General features: G+C 37.9%; 1 protein-coding gene across 10 annotated transcripts in view; it reads left to right on the forward strand.

The window, feature by feature from the left end:
* The window catches only part of TPRG1 (tumor protein p63 regulated 1), a 383,646-nt gene that overhangs the window by 63,276 nt on the left and 309,421 nt on the right, over window positions 1-10,949 (forward strand). For all 10 annotated transcript variants that reach the window (XR_008617208.1, XR_003680640.2, XR_008617211.1 and 7 more), the window contains exon 2: window positions 6,484-6,575. The gene's annotated coding sequence lies outside the window, so the exon portion shown is untranslated. The remainder of the gene's footprint in view (window positions 1-6,483; window positions 6,576-10,949) is intronic.

Consider the following 10,949-nt stretch of genomic DNA (forward strand, 5'->3'; position numbering starts at 1 on the left):
GCTCCGCAAGGGGAGAGGCCACGACAGTGAGAGGCCCGCGTACCGCAAAAAAAAAAAAAAAAAAAAAAAAAAAGTGTCCTTTTCCTTGATAATGATGACGAGAGAAGAACAGGATTTGACGAGAGAAGAACAGTGATGAATGATATAGAATAAGGGCTTTATCATTGGAAGCTGGTTCAATTAAGTGAGAAGTCTATGCAAAGCTGTTGTCTTTGCATCTGATGATGGGTCTGAAGTTGCTATAGATCAACCAATTTGGCTGTTGTGAAGTAGGAATAGGAAATAGGGAAAAACCTGAACCTGAATGGACAAACTGGAATTCCTTTTGACCGAGCGGCTCCCACCATGGAAAAATGGAACCTGTGTTTGTCTCCCACCAAGTTTGAACTTGAAGATGTGAGGCACTTTCAGGAGAAGCCAGTGCTCTTCTCCACCGAACGAGCTGCACACTTACCCAGTTCAGGGAAGGAGGATCTGAGAGAGGAGGATCTCATGCTTTCTGTCCACAGACCACACTTTAAACACCAAGTTGCTAGTCAATTCTCTCATTTTTAGAGGCAACTAAGGTCCAGAGAGGGGCAGTGGCTCACCCAAGGTCCTAACAGTTAGTGAGAACTGACTTGCCCAAGAGGTCAGTAAGTAGCAAAGCTAGGGTTAGAACAAATGTTCCCCAATTCCCATTCATAGTTCTGTGATCCCACGCAGTGATTTAAAATAAATCAATTTATTACAGTGTAAGAATTTTAAGGATATATCTTGCAAATTCAGAAAAACAGTTAGTGACTGAGTGGAGAAATTCCTTGGCCATGCATTTTATTTTATTACAGCGTTTTAAAATAATTTCACAGGAGGTGATTTATTGAAAAAAAATTGGAAAATGTGGACAAACAAGATAAAAGTCACCATAATTCCACAATTCAAAGTTAACCAAAATATATGAATGTGCTTTTATACATTTTGGTGAATAACCGTACTTTTTTCTTACATGTACATTTTATTGTGCAAAAAAATAGAATTACCTGCCAAATGTTTATTATGTCAATAACTGTAGTTTCATAACATCATTTATAACACTCTATAATATCCCACTATGGAGATGTAGTACAATCTATTTAAGTTTTGCTGGATATTTAAGTTGGTTCTTGTTCATATCTGGAAAGGAGAGTTATTCCTTGGCTTGCTGAGGCAGGATGGCGCTCAATTACTCAGCTGCCAGGAGTGGACACCCAATGCTATAATAAGAAGGAGGATCAGTATATGATCAGTCACACGCAAAGATGTGACTGATATGAAAGTATAGATCAGTTTAGGACAAACAAGGCATTTTTAGCATCATAATATCGTGCATTATATCACATCTCTGAATACCTGGTCGTAAAACAAGCCAATCTGGTCCCTTAAACCTCTTGTGTTCTTTTATGGGTCACTCTGGGTTGTTGCTTTCTTCCCTCAGGCTTCCAGCCAATTATTTATTTACTGCAAATTTGCCCTTCTGATACAGCTTAGCAACATTCTTTCTCAGAGCCAGGAGGGGCCTCATAAAATATCCAACCCCACCCCTGAGACACATAAAGAAGATGTGACTTGTCCAAAGGCAACCAGCAACTTAGGGGTCATAGCAGGCCAGGAGCCCAAGACTCCTGGAACTTTATACCACCCATCCACTGCCTCTGGCCTTGGACAATGAATGAGGAGTCACAGTAATGAAGGTCTAAACCACTTGCTATCAGTCTGCTTGGATAACCTTTTCCTCATATTTTTGTTCATCTGCTATTATTGCTTAGACATATCTAAAAATGGCCTACTGTCTTCTCTCAACAAAAGTACCCCTCAAGGCTAATAACTTGAGGTATATTATGATAATCACTTTAGTTGTGGAGAGTGATATTCAAAAGCAACTTCTTATGAAAGGAACAATACTTGATCCGCATGGAGAAAGATATATTTAAACTCCCTGTAGGACTCTATATTTGCAGATACCTTATCAGAAAGTTGAAAGCGATTGGAGATGGGGAATTATCTCTAAATTTATACTTGAGAATGTAAATTACATACAAACTAATGGGACTAAAACTCTTTGATCTTTTAATATTTAATTAATGGTTCCCCATGGCCTTTTTATAGCCTGTGTTCAATTGTGAGCAACAAGATTTTAATAAGCAGGTTTGGGACTTCCCGTTGTGTGGCAAGATGTTGTTGCCTTCATGACACTAATTTGACTTTCATACTCTCTCCTTTTCCCTCTTCTCTTACTACATGCTTCTCCATGTCTTGCTCTTATACTGGGAACAACTATATATATTAGTTGTATTGTTATTGTTTGTGTGAGCTTCTTTGTGATTTAGAAATTATATATCTCACTGGGCAAAATGGTTCTTGAATCCCCTCCTTACACTGAAATCCTCTGAAGATGGTAATTAAGTTGATGTTTCTATCTGAGGGCAGACACTTAACAATCATGAAATAAGAAGCATTTCCTTCATTTTCAGGGAGAGACAAATTTGCCTGGGCTTTACAAATCACATCCAATTCACAGCTGGTTTTCTTACCTTATGAATATACCACAAAGTAAACTCTTTCTTGGTATGACGACACCCTCAAGGGAGAGCTGATTGTGTCTAAGTCCCTAGGAGCATTCCTTTCTATCTTGTCCCCTCCTTTCACTGTCTAGCTAAGGGGTCCAGTACATGGGAAAATATTAGCAGCAGACATGAATATTGTTTGTGTGACTACTGGCCCTGGGCTATTCTAGCTCGAGGAAACACAAGGAGACAAATACATATGTCTTTGAACTTTCCTCAGTACGTTTGTTTTGATTGAAAATATTTAGTGCTAGACTCTTAGAGAAAATATTGACCATTAAGCTATGTAGTGACTTATAAGTAAGGATCCCCCTAATGATTTTTTCTTAAAATTTAGAATTAGAAATGTATGTGTACTCTCTTGCCAGGCTTTCTCTGGTCGAGTGATGAGTACATATCATTCCATTATACTTTCTTATTAGTCTTAGACTGCAAGGAGTCTCAGAGCTAATTGTTCCATTGCATTAACCATTGGATCCCCCAATCCCGGTACAATGATTTCCCTTCTATTTAATGTTAACAAGAAGAATGATAATAAAGTCTTTTATTTTTCAGTGTTACCAAATGTTTTCACCATTTCCTAACAGCTCTGTTACAGTTAATGATATCTTATCCATCTAACAAATGCTTACACCGATGCATGGAAGGACAAGGTGACTTAACATGGGTCTCACAGCCAGCAGAAAGGCTGAGATTTAAAACCTTGTCCTGGACACAAGTCAAAGTGTTCACTCACTTTATTTCATTTTTGACACTAAAAGGCTGAAGTTAATTTATCCTAGTAACCAATAATAACAAATGGAGGAGAGTAAAATACTCTATCAAGATATGATGCATAACTGTTCCATAGAAGCATAACTGATATTTCTACTGAAGGTAAGAATTCAGGCAGTGAGGACACGGACAGAACTCCAGAGACTTCCAAACTGTTCTATAAGGAATACCTTTATTTTTAATGTTTAACTTTTGAAAATGTGTATAGCCAAACAACACCCATCCACTGGCTCCATCCACCAAGTTCCTTCCCTATCCTTAGGGAACCACTGTTAACATTTTCTATGTATCTTTCTAGAGTGACTTTAAGCCTGTACAAACACAAATACTTATTCTTACCCATTCTCCTCCTTTTCACACAGAAATGTGGCATATTTACCCTTTCTTCTGAACATTTTTTTTCCTTTCACTTAATAACATATTTTGAAATCAAAGATTAGTACATGTTTCTTCATTTTTTACATATTTATCATATTTCATTGCATGGATATGTCCCATAATATATCTAACAAGTCTACTATTGATAGATATTTGCATGGTTTCCAAGTTTTTGCTATCCACAAACTAGGCTGCAAAGGACACTTTATACATATGTCATTTTGTACATATGCAAGAGTATCTATAGTATAACTTCACAGAAATGGAATGTGTGGATCGAAGATTAGATCATTTTGATAGCTTTTGCCAATTGCCTTCCATAGGGAAGACAAGTAAGGTTTTGAAAAATTCTACATTCTTTTATTCATCTTTACATGTTTTTGGCAAAGTGTCTGGCATAAAAGCATCCAACAAAATGCTTATTTTAGGATTATTTCATTATTCTCCAATTCCACTTATAATTTTTTTCTTCTGAAAAGTATTAGTTTCACTACCAAGTTATATTAGCTTGAGGCAGAAATTATGTGAGTACAGGAAAAGAGACAGGAAAAATAGCCATGATGAGTCATCAAAGAAAGCATCATTTTTTAGAGAACTTTGACCAGTGGGCCTAGTAGAGTCAGGCTGTATCATGGGGAGCCAAGGATGATGGGTGATGGGAGAATTGTCACAGAATCAGGAAATTTCCCTGCAGGTAAGTCCAGTCCTACCAGCTGTATTACTGGAAACCAGTGATGTTGACACAATCTCCTGTGTCAGTGGGAGCTCAAGGCATATTTGACTGGTGTCCCAGAACTTACTGATGTTATGACACACAGGTTTCAGCAAGCACGGGGTACCACACTAGCTTTCTGACAATCCTTCAACCAGCAGCAGAGGATGACAAAAGAGTTGGAAATCATTCAGTCCCCTGGCTGACTGTCCAATCCAACAGAAAACTTGTTAAAATTGAAAATTAGAATATCTCAGTGTAAAAGGCTATGGTCATATTTTCTTAAAGATTTCCAGGAGGTTTTGATCATCAGCTTGGCTCAGAAAGCTTTGGTTCAGTCTACTCAGTTGTCTTATAGATAAAGAAATGGAAACTAAGGAAAGTTAAATAATTATCTGTAGGTCACAGAATTTATTCGTGACATATCTGGAATATGAACACAGGTCACTCAATTCTCTGTAGTTGTCCTTTCCATTTCCTGGATGACTTGTGCTGTGTGGAATGAGTGGAAGGGAGGGGGACAGCTAAGTACGTAAAGTTCTGTACCATTTACTACAGCTTCATCTGAAGCAGCTCCATTCTTTTCCTGGATTTTACATGTGGACTCATATAAGATTTTTCTTAACTGATGGACTCTGTGGCCAACGTCTTTCAAAGCCTTTTATCATAGTCTGAGAAAACAAGCAAACCAAAATCCTACAATCACCTCGCCTCTGGGAGAAGATATTTGAATGGGTCCTAGCCAGACTAGTATCCCCATTTCCTTTTGGGAGAGAAAGGTCTCAAGCTAGGAGGATTAGGAATGTTAATGTTTATGGAAGATTAGGTGTCTAGCATAAAGCCTTATTATATAGAGACTATATGAGAACTTGTAACATAGTTGTCCCAGGGTTGGGCATGAGACCAGCACTGTGTTGTAGGCCTGGAAGTGGAATTTCTGGGTTTCCTGTCTTGTCTCTGTCACTTCTTGGCTGAGTGAACTTGACAAGTTTTATACTTCCCTACACAGACCCCTGTTTTCACACTTATAAAATGGAATGGCTTATAATAGATAAGCCCTTGGCTGTAGTGGTTCTCAACTTTGGCTATACATTGGAGTTATCTGGGATGCTTTTAAAAATCCTGATGTACTGTTAGGTGAATCCCGTCCACTGAGTACCTGATATAATTGGCCTGGTGCACAGCCCTGGCATTAGGATTTTCAAAAGCTCCGCCGGTGATTCTGATGGGTAAACAAGGCTGAGAGTAACTGCTTAGAGAACAATGGTTCTTATAGCAGTCCCACACCAATAGAATCACCCAGGAACTTGTTAGAAATGCAAATTCTCAGGCCCACCCCAGAACTACTGAATCAGAAACTCTGGGGACAGTGCCCAGAAATCTGTTTTAAGACACATTTCAGGTGATTCTGATGGGTACTGAAGTTTAAGAATCACTGAGCTAGAGGATCTATGAATTTATTATTACTACAGGGCTAATCCATTTTTAAGCTAGAGACAGGCTCATAGTAGGAATTCCTTTTTGGATAAAGGTAAAAAAAGAGAGGTAAGTAGACAAAAAATTCATTTCCCAGAGCCAGATAAAATTATAGTCAGAATATTGGAAGATGCTTTCCTCCTTTGTGTTTTATGGCCATGTACTCTTTGAAGAGAGAAAGGTTAGATTTTTTTAAATGTATGTATTAAAAAAAAATGTTTGTATTGCTAAATGCATTGAACTTCCTGATACACATTTGTTTATTAGAAAAACTGGTGCTCTGAAAATGGCTATCTTCATTTCTATGAGAAAATGTGAGTAAGATTATAAAAATCTCACAGGACCTGGATCACTTTTGTCCCACCCAAGGAGAGCAACTTAGTAAATACCAGAGTTTAAGACTAAGCTCTCCAGCAGGCAGTGCCTACAACAAACAGGCAACTCCAAGAATTATCTTTCCTGGTCAACTTTTTGGAGGAATTGCTGGGATATTGTAATTAATCATAAGCATGAAGAGGACTCAGTCTTCTCTAAACTAGGTATTCTCTTTTTCCTACTCAGCCAGGGACCATTGAAACTGCCACAGAAGACTTGAAAGGCCACATTGCCAAGACTTCTGGAGAGAAAATTCAAGGCTTCTGGCTCTTGACAGAGTGAGTAGTTATGACTAAGTGAAGGACAGTGGAAATCTAGCCTTTTCCTTGACAACACCATAATAGAATAGGAGATGGCCCAGTGGAAGAATTTCTCCTGGTTACAGTGAGATAATTGATTGACATATCCAGCTGGAGAGTTAAGTTTCATGGTGCCCCATGGCTGATGGTATGACCAGGTTTGACTTCTACCACTGTTTTCCAGGCTAGTTGCTTCACTCAACCATCACTGTGACTACCTTAGATCAGGCCCTCATTAGGGCTCTCAGGGACCATTGTATTAGCCTCCTAACTGATCTCTCTGGTTCCAATCTCTGTTTCTTGTAAGCACTCTCCCTCCAACCATATCAGGCTACTAACCAGCCCACTCTGGGTACAGTGGAAAGGAAGGTTGGGAAAGAGGATGAATGAGGTCAACATGTACAGTATGAATTTTATCACTAGGTAAATTGGGTACAATAACATGAGCAACAAAACTAGGGAAATAATGCAGGAAAAAGACAGGCCACCTTGGAGCGGGGGAGGGATAGATTGGGAGTTTGGGATTGACATGTACACACTGCTATATTTAAAATTGATAACCAGCAAGGACCTACTGTATAGCACAGGGAACTCTGCTCAATATTCTGTAATAAGCTAAATGGGAAAAGAATTTGAAAAAGAATAGATACATGTACATGTATAACTGAATTCCTTTGCTCTACACCTGAAACTAACACAACATTGTTAATCAACTATACTCCAATATAAAATAAAAATTAAAAAAAACCAAAACAAGCAAATAAAAAGCCCTCAAAAGAAAGGCCACCTGTCCAGAGTTAAGATAAAAACCAAATCTAACACTTAAGTGCTTGTCATTTTAATGACTGCTCCATTCACCCTCAAGGCTTATCTCAGCTACAGGGGTTTTCAGTGCCAAAGACACAATGAAGATGGTTAACTTTCTGTCCTACCCTGAAACTCTAGTGTCTGTGTGACCTTTTTTTCACCCACCAGGTGAATATTAGGAATTCCATGGTCCTTATAATAATAAGTAAAATATGCACATAATAAGGGTAAGAGGCATCTCTTTTCTTCTGCAGAATCCATGATATTAAATGGAGAATGCAATTAGATCTCCATTTGAGATACTTAATTGGTTCAGTAAGTTTTCTTGGTAATACAATCACCAAAGGTTCCAGCCGAAAAGCTCAGTCATTTCTACACCTGAGTGAAGAATCATTTTATCTTTCCCTTCTGGGAGGGACATCTTCTTTGAATAAATTTTAGGAGGACAACACTGGAATGTTTAACCTTCCAGTCGAGCAGAACAAGTCCCTCAGTCAAAGGAATGCAGAACCAAATAACCTGTGAATCTATCTTTCTCACCGCCATATCATATTTTTGTTTCAAATGGGTTCCAAAAATTGAATTAAAATGAATTTTTGAAAACCAAGCTGACAAGTTCTGAGCATTTGTGTCTTCATCTATGAATTGTAGATAATGATATATACCTGACAAGTTGTTATGAAGACTAAACAAGGTAACATTGTAAAATTCTTAGCAAAGTCCCTAGCACATAGTGGATTTTCAATGGACATCAGTGTCCTTCCTCTGTTCTCAAGTACTAACTATTGGTAAAAGGCAATAGTTTTTGACGTTGTTATTGGTAGCCTCTACCTTTATTTCTATCTTGTCAATCTCTATCTCTATCATCTCTGGGTTACCTTTAATGAAAAGTCTTTTAATTTATTCACTTTCACCAACTTACGTTTTATTCTCTACTCTCCACCTCCCATCTGTAGAGTAAAATATGATTTGTGCAAATGAAAAGGCTGCCTTGATTAAGCGAGATGTCTACATAAATTCTGAAGGTCACATCAGAAGTAAACACTTACCTATTTTGTTTCTACAATGTATCTCACTTTTTTCTACAATATATCTCATTTCATTTCTACAATGTATCTCATTTATAAGAAAGAACGCACAAATGTGGTCTTTCAAATCCAGTGGTGGCTATTTTTGAATTCTCATATAATAGAATCAGTAATTTCTTTAATGGTGCATATTTTGTTTGGTTTTATTTGCATAGAAGTTTGACTTGTTTTTTTGTTTGTTTGAATGTTTCTGCTCAGTGATTACAATGGCCTGTAGATATCAATTTTTGAAAGATAAATCTGATTGTGTGATCTGCATTGAGGTTTAGCACTATAATTGTGTGCTTGATTTAACATCAATTAAGATGATTGCTGACACCAGCAGCTTTCAGGTAAATATGAACAGCTTTGCCCCAAAGACGCAAGTCTCGTACCTACATCTGAACCTAATAGGAAGCTCAGAAAGTTTGTAAGAAGTCTCTGGCAACTAGTTTTCTTTTTCTCTTTTGTCTTGTGGTTCCCATTTATATTAAGGACAATAATGAGGCATGTATCCTGTGCATGTAGAATTTCAAGCAATCATATTTGCTTATTTGCTATCAGACTTTCTTCCTTTGCACATTGGAACCCATTTCTCCTTTTTAAATGGTAGTGATTTTGTGCTCTTTTTTGGTCATTCTTCTCTCTCAAAATTCTTTTACTTCTCCCACAACCCTCCATCAAAATCTACTTTCAAGAAAAGATCTGATTCCAGTCGTTTTTACCAGAGTAAGACATTGCCAGTTTCTTTTCTTTTCCTGTTACTCCTTGTAGCTGGTTCAGACTGCCTTCATGTAATGGAAGGAGATGCCAGTTGTAAAGAAAATGTTCAGGCATCTGGACTAAATGAATGGGCTCCCATTCACTGTGACTGTTCAAGCAGAAGATAGGAAGCTATTTATCAAAGGAGGGGCATGCATAGGTTTTGAATGACCTTTCAGACTTAAGTCCTCTGTTTATTTGTAGTGCAGCAAAAAACAGCAACAGCAAAACCAATCAAACAAAAAACAAAACCTCCAAAATAACAACAGCAAGACTAAACAAAACAAATGTATAAACACACAGGCCCAGAAAGGTGAGAGCCTGGGCTTCTCTTGTCCCCTTTCCTCCTTTTTCTAATGGAATAAGACCCATCCATTCCTGAGAGTTACCGGGGCTGTAACATAGACCAATTTCCCCAGCCTCACCAACCACACAAGACTCTTTTCAAGCATAACACTTTTTTTGTATGTGACAGAAAAGACTGGGCTTCATGTACATCAACTTTCAGCTCCTTCTGGGGAGATGAGAAATCCCTGGCTACTCATCAGTGGTTTAAAGAATATCTGCTTTCAAACCAGTATTCCAGTTTCAGAATGATGAATAGTAAAAACCCTTTTAATGTAGTATATAGCACATGCAAAAGCATCTTCATGTCCATGAACTTGCTTTACCTTCCCTACATCCTTGTTAGTTGTATGATTCCCATTTTATAGATGAGAGGTGGAGACTAGGGAAAATGAAGTGGCCAGATGAAGATCCAATAAGTGATAGAGCAAGAAAGATGGACCACCACACCCCTGCATTAGTTGGGTTCTGATTCTTTCCCCAAGGATATACGGCGTAGATGTAGGGTGACTAATAAGCCCAGCTCCATCTTTAGTCATGGTTGGTCAGACTCCTAGAAGTAGTTTGATATAGGAGGGCAAGATGGGAGCTGTTGAGAGGAAACTTGAAAAGGGCTTATGGGCCTTGTGTATCATGTTTAAGAACTTCGATTCTATCCCTGAGGTGATAGGAAGGCTCTGATGGGTGAGGCTCTGTATTTATATTTTATGAAGATCACTGAAAGTCCACAATCCCTTATCCAAAACCCTTGAATCAGCTGAGAATTTTTCATATTTTGGAAATGTAAAACAATGCATATGTTGTTTATTTTATGCCCCAAGTGGAGGTCTGGGACAACCCCCCCAATCAAACATATTAATATCTTTGCAGGGAAACATGTGATATTAAAAATAGAATAAATGGTCATGCTGGTTCAGATCTGGTTTTACCACAAAGTGAGTTTGCACCACGGCTGCAATTTTCAGAGCTTTGTTGAATTTGAAATTGTGGATCAGGGTTTGTGGCCCGTACATGTTTGAAATGTGGAGGATCAATGAATGGGTGGGAGGCTAGGTGACATATTAGATACTTATGCAATATCCATGAGGGTCTGATCCAGTGGCACGCCGGAGCTTGTTCACACGTGCTCATAAGAGGTGAATGGTAGGATTTCAGGAATTTTGAGAGTCAGCTGTTAATTCTTAAATTTAAATTATATAGTTTTACAAGTTATTATTATATGTAAAATTAAATTAAATTAGTTTCACCACCAAATACTTTTTTTGTATTTTATTTTATTTATTATTATTATTTTTAACATCTTTATTGGAGTATAAGTGCTTTACAATGGTGTGTTAGTTTCTGCTGTATACCAAAGTGAATCAGGGAAAGG

This window comes from Physeter macrocephalus, chromosome 1, assembly GCF_002837175.3.
Source record: "Physeter macrocephalus isolate SW-GA chromosome 1, ASM283717v5, whole genome shotgun sequence".
Classification (NCBI taxonomy): domain Eukaryota; kingdom Metazoa; phylum Chordata; class Mammalia; order Artiodactyla; family Physeteridae; genus Physeter; species Physeter macrocephalus.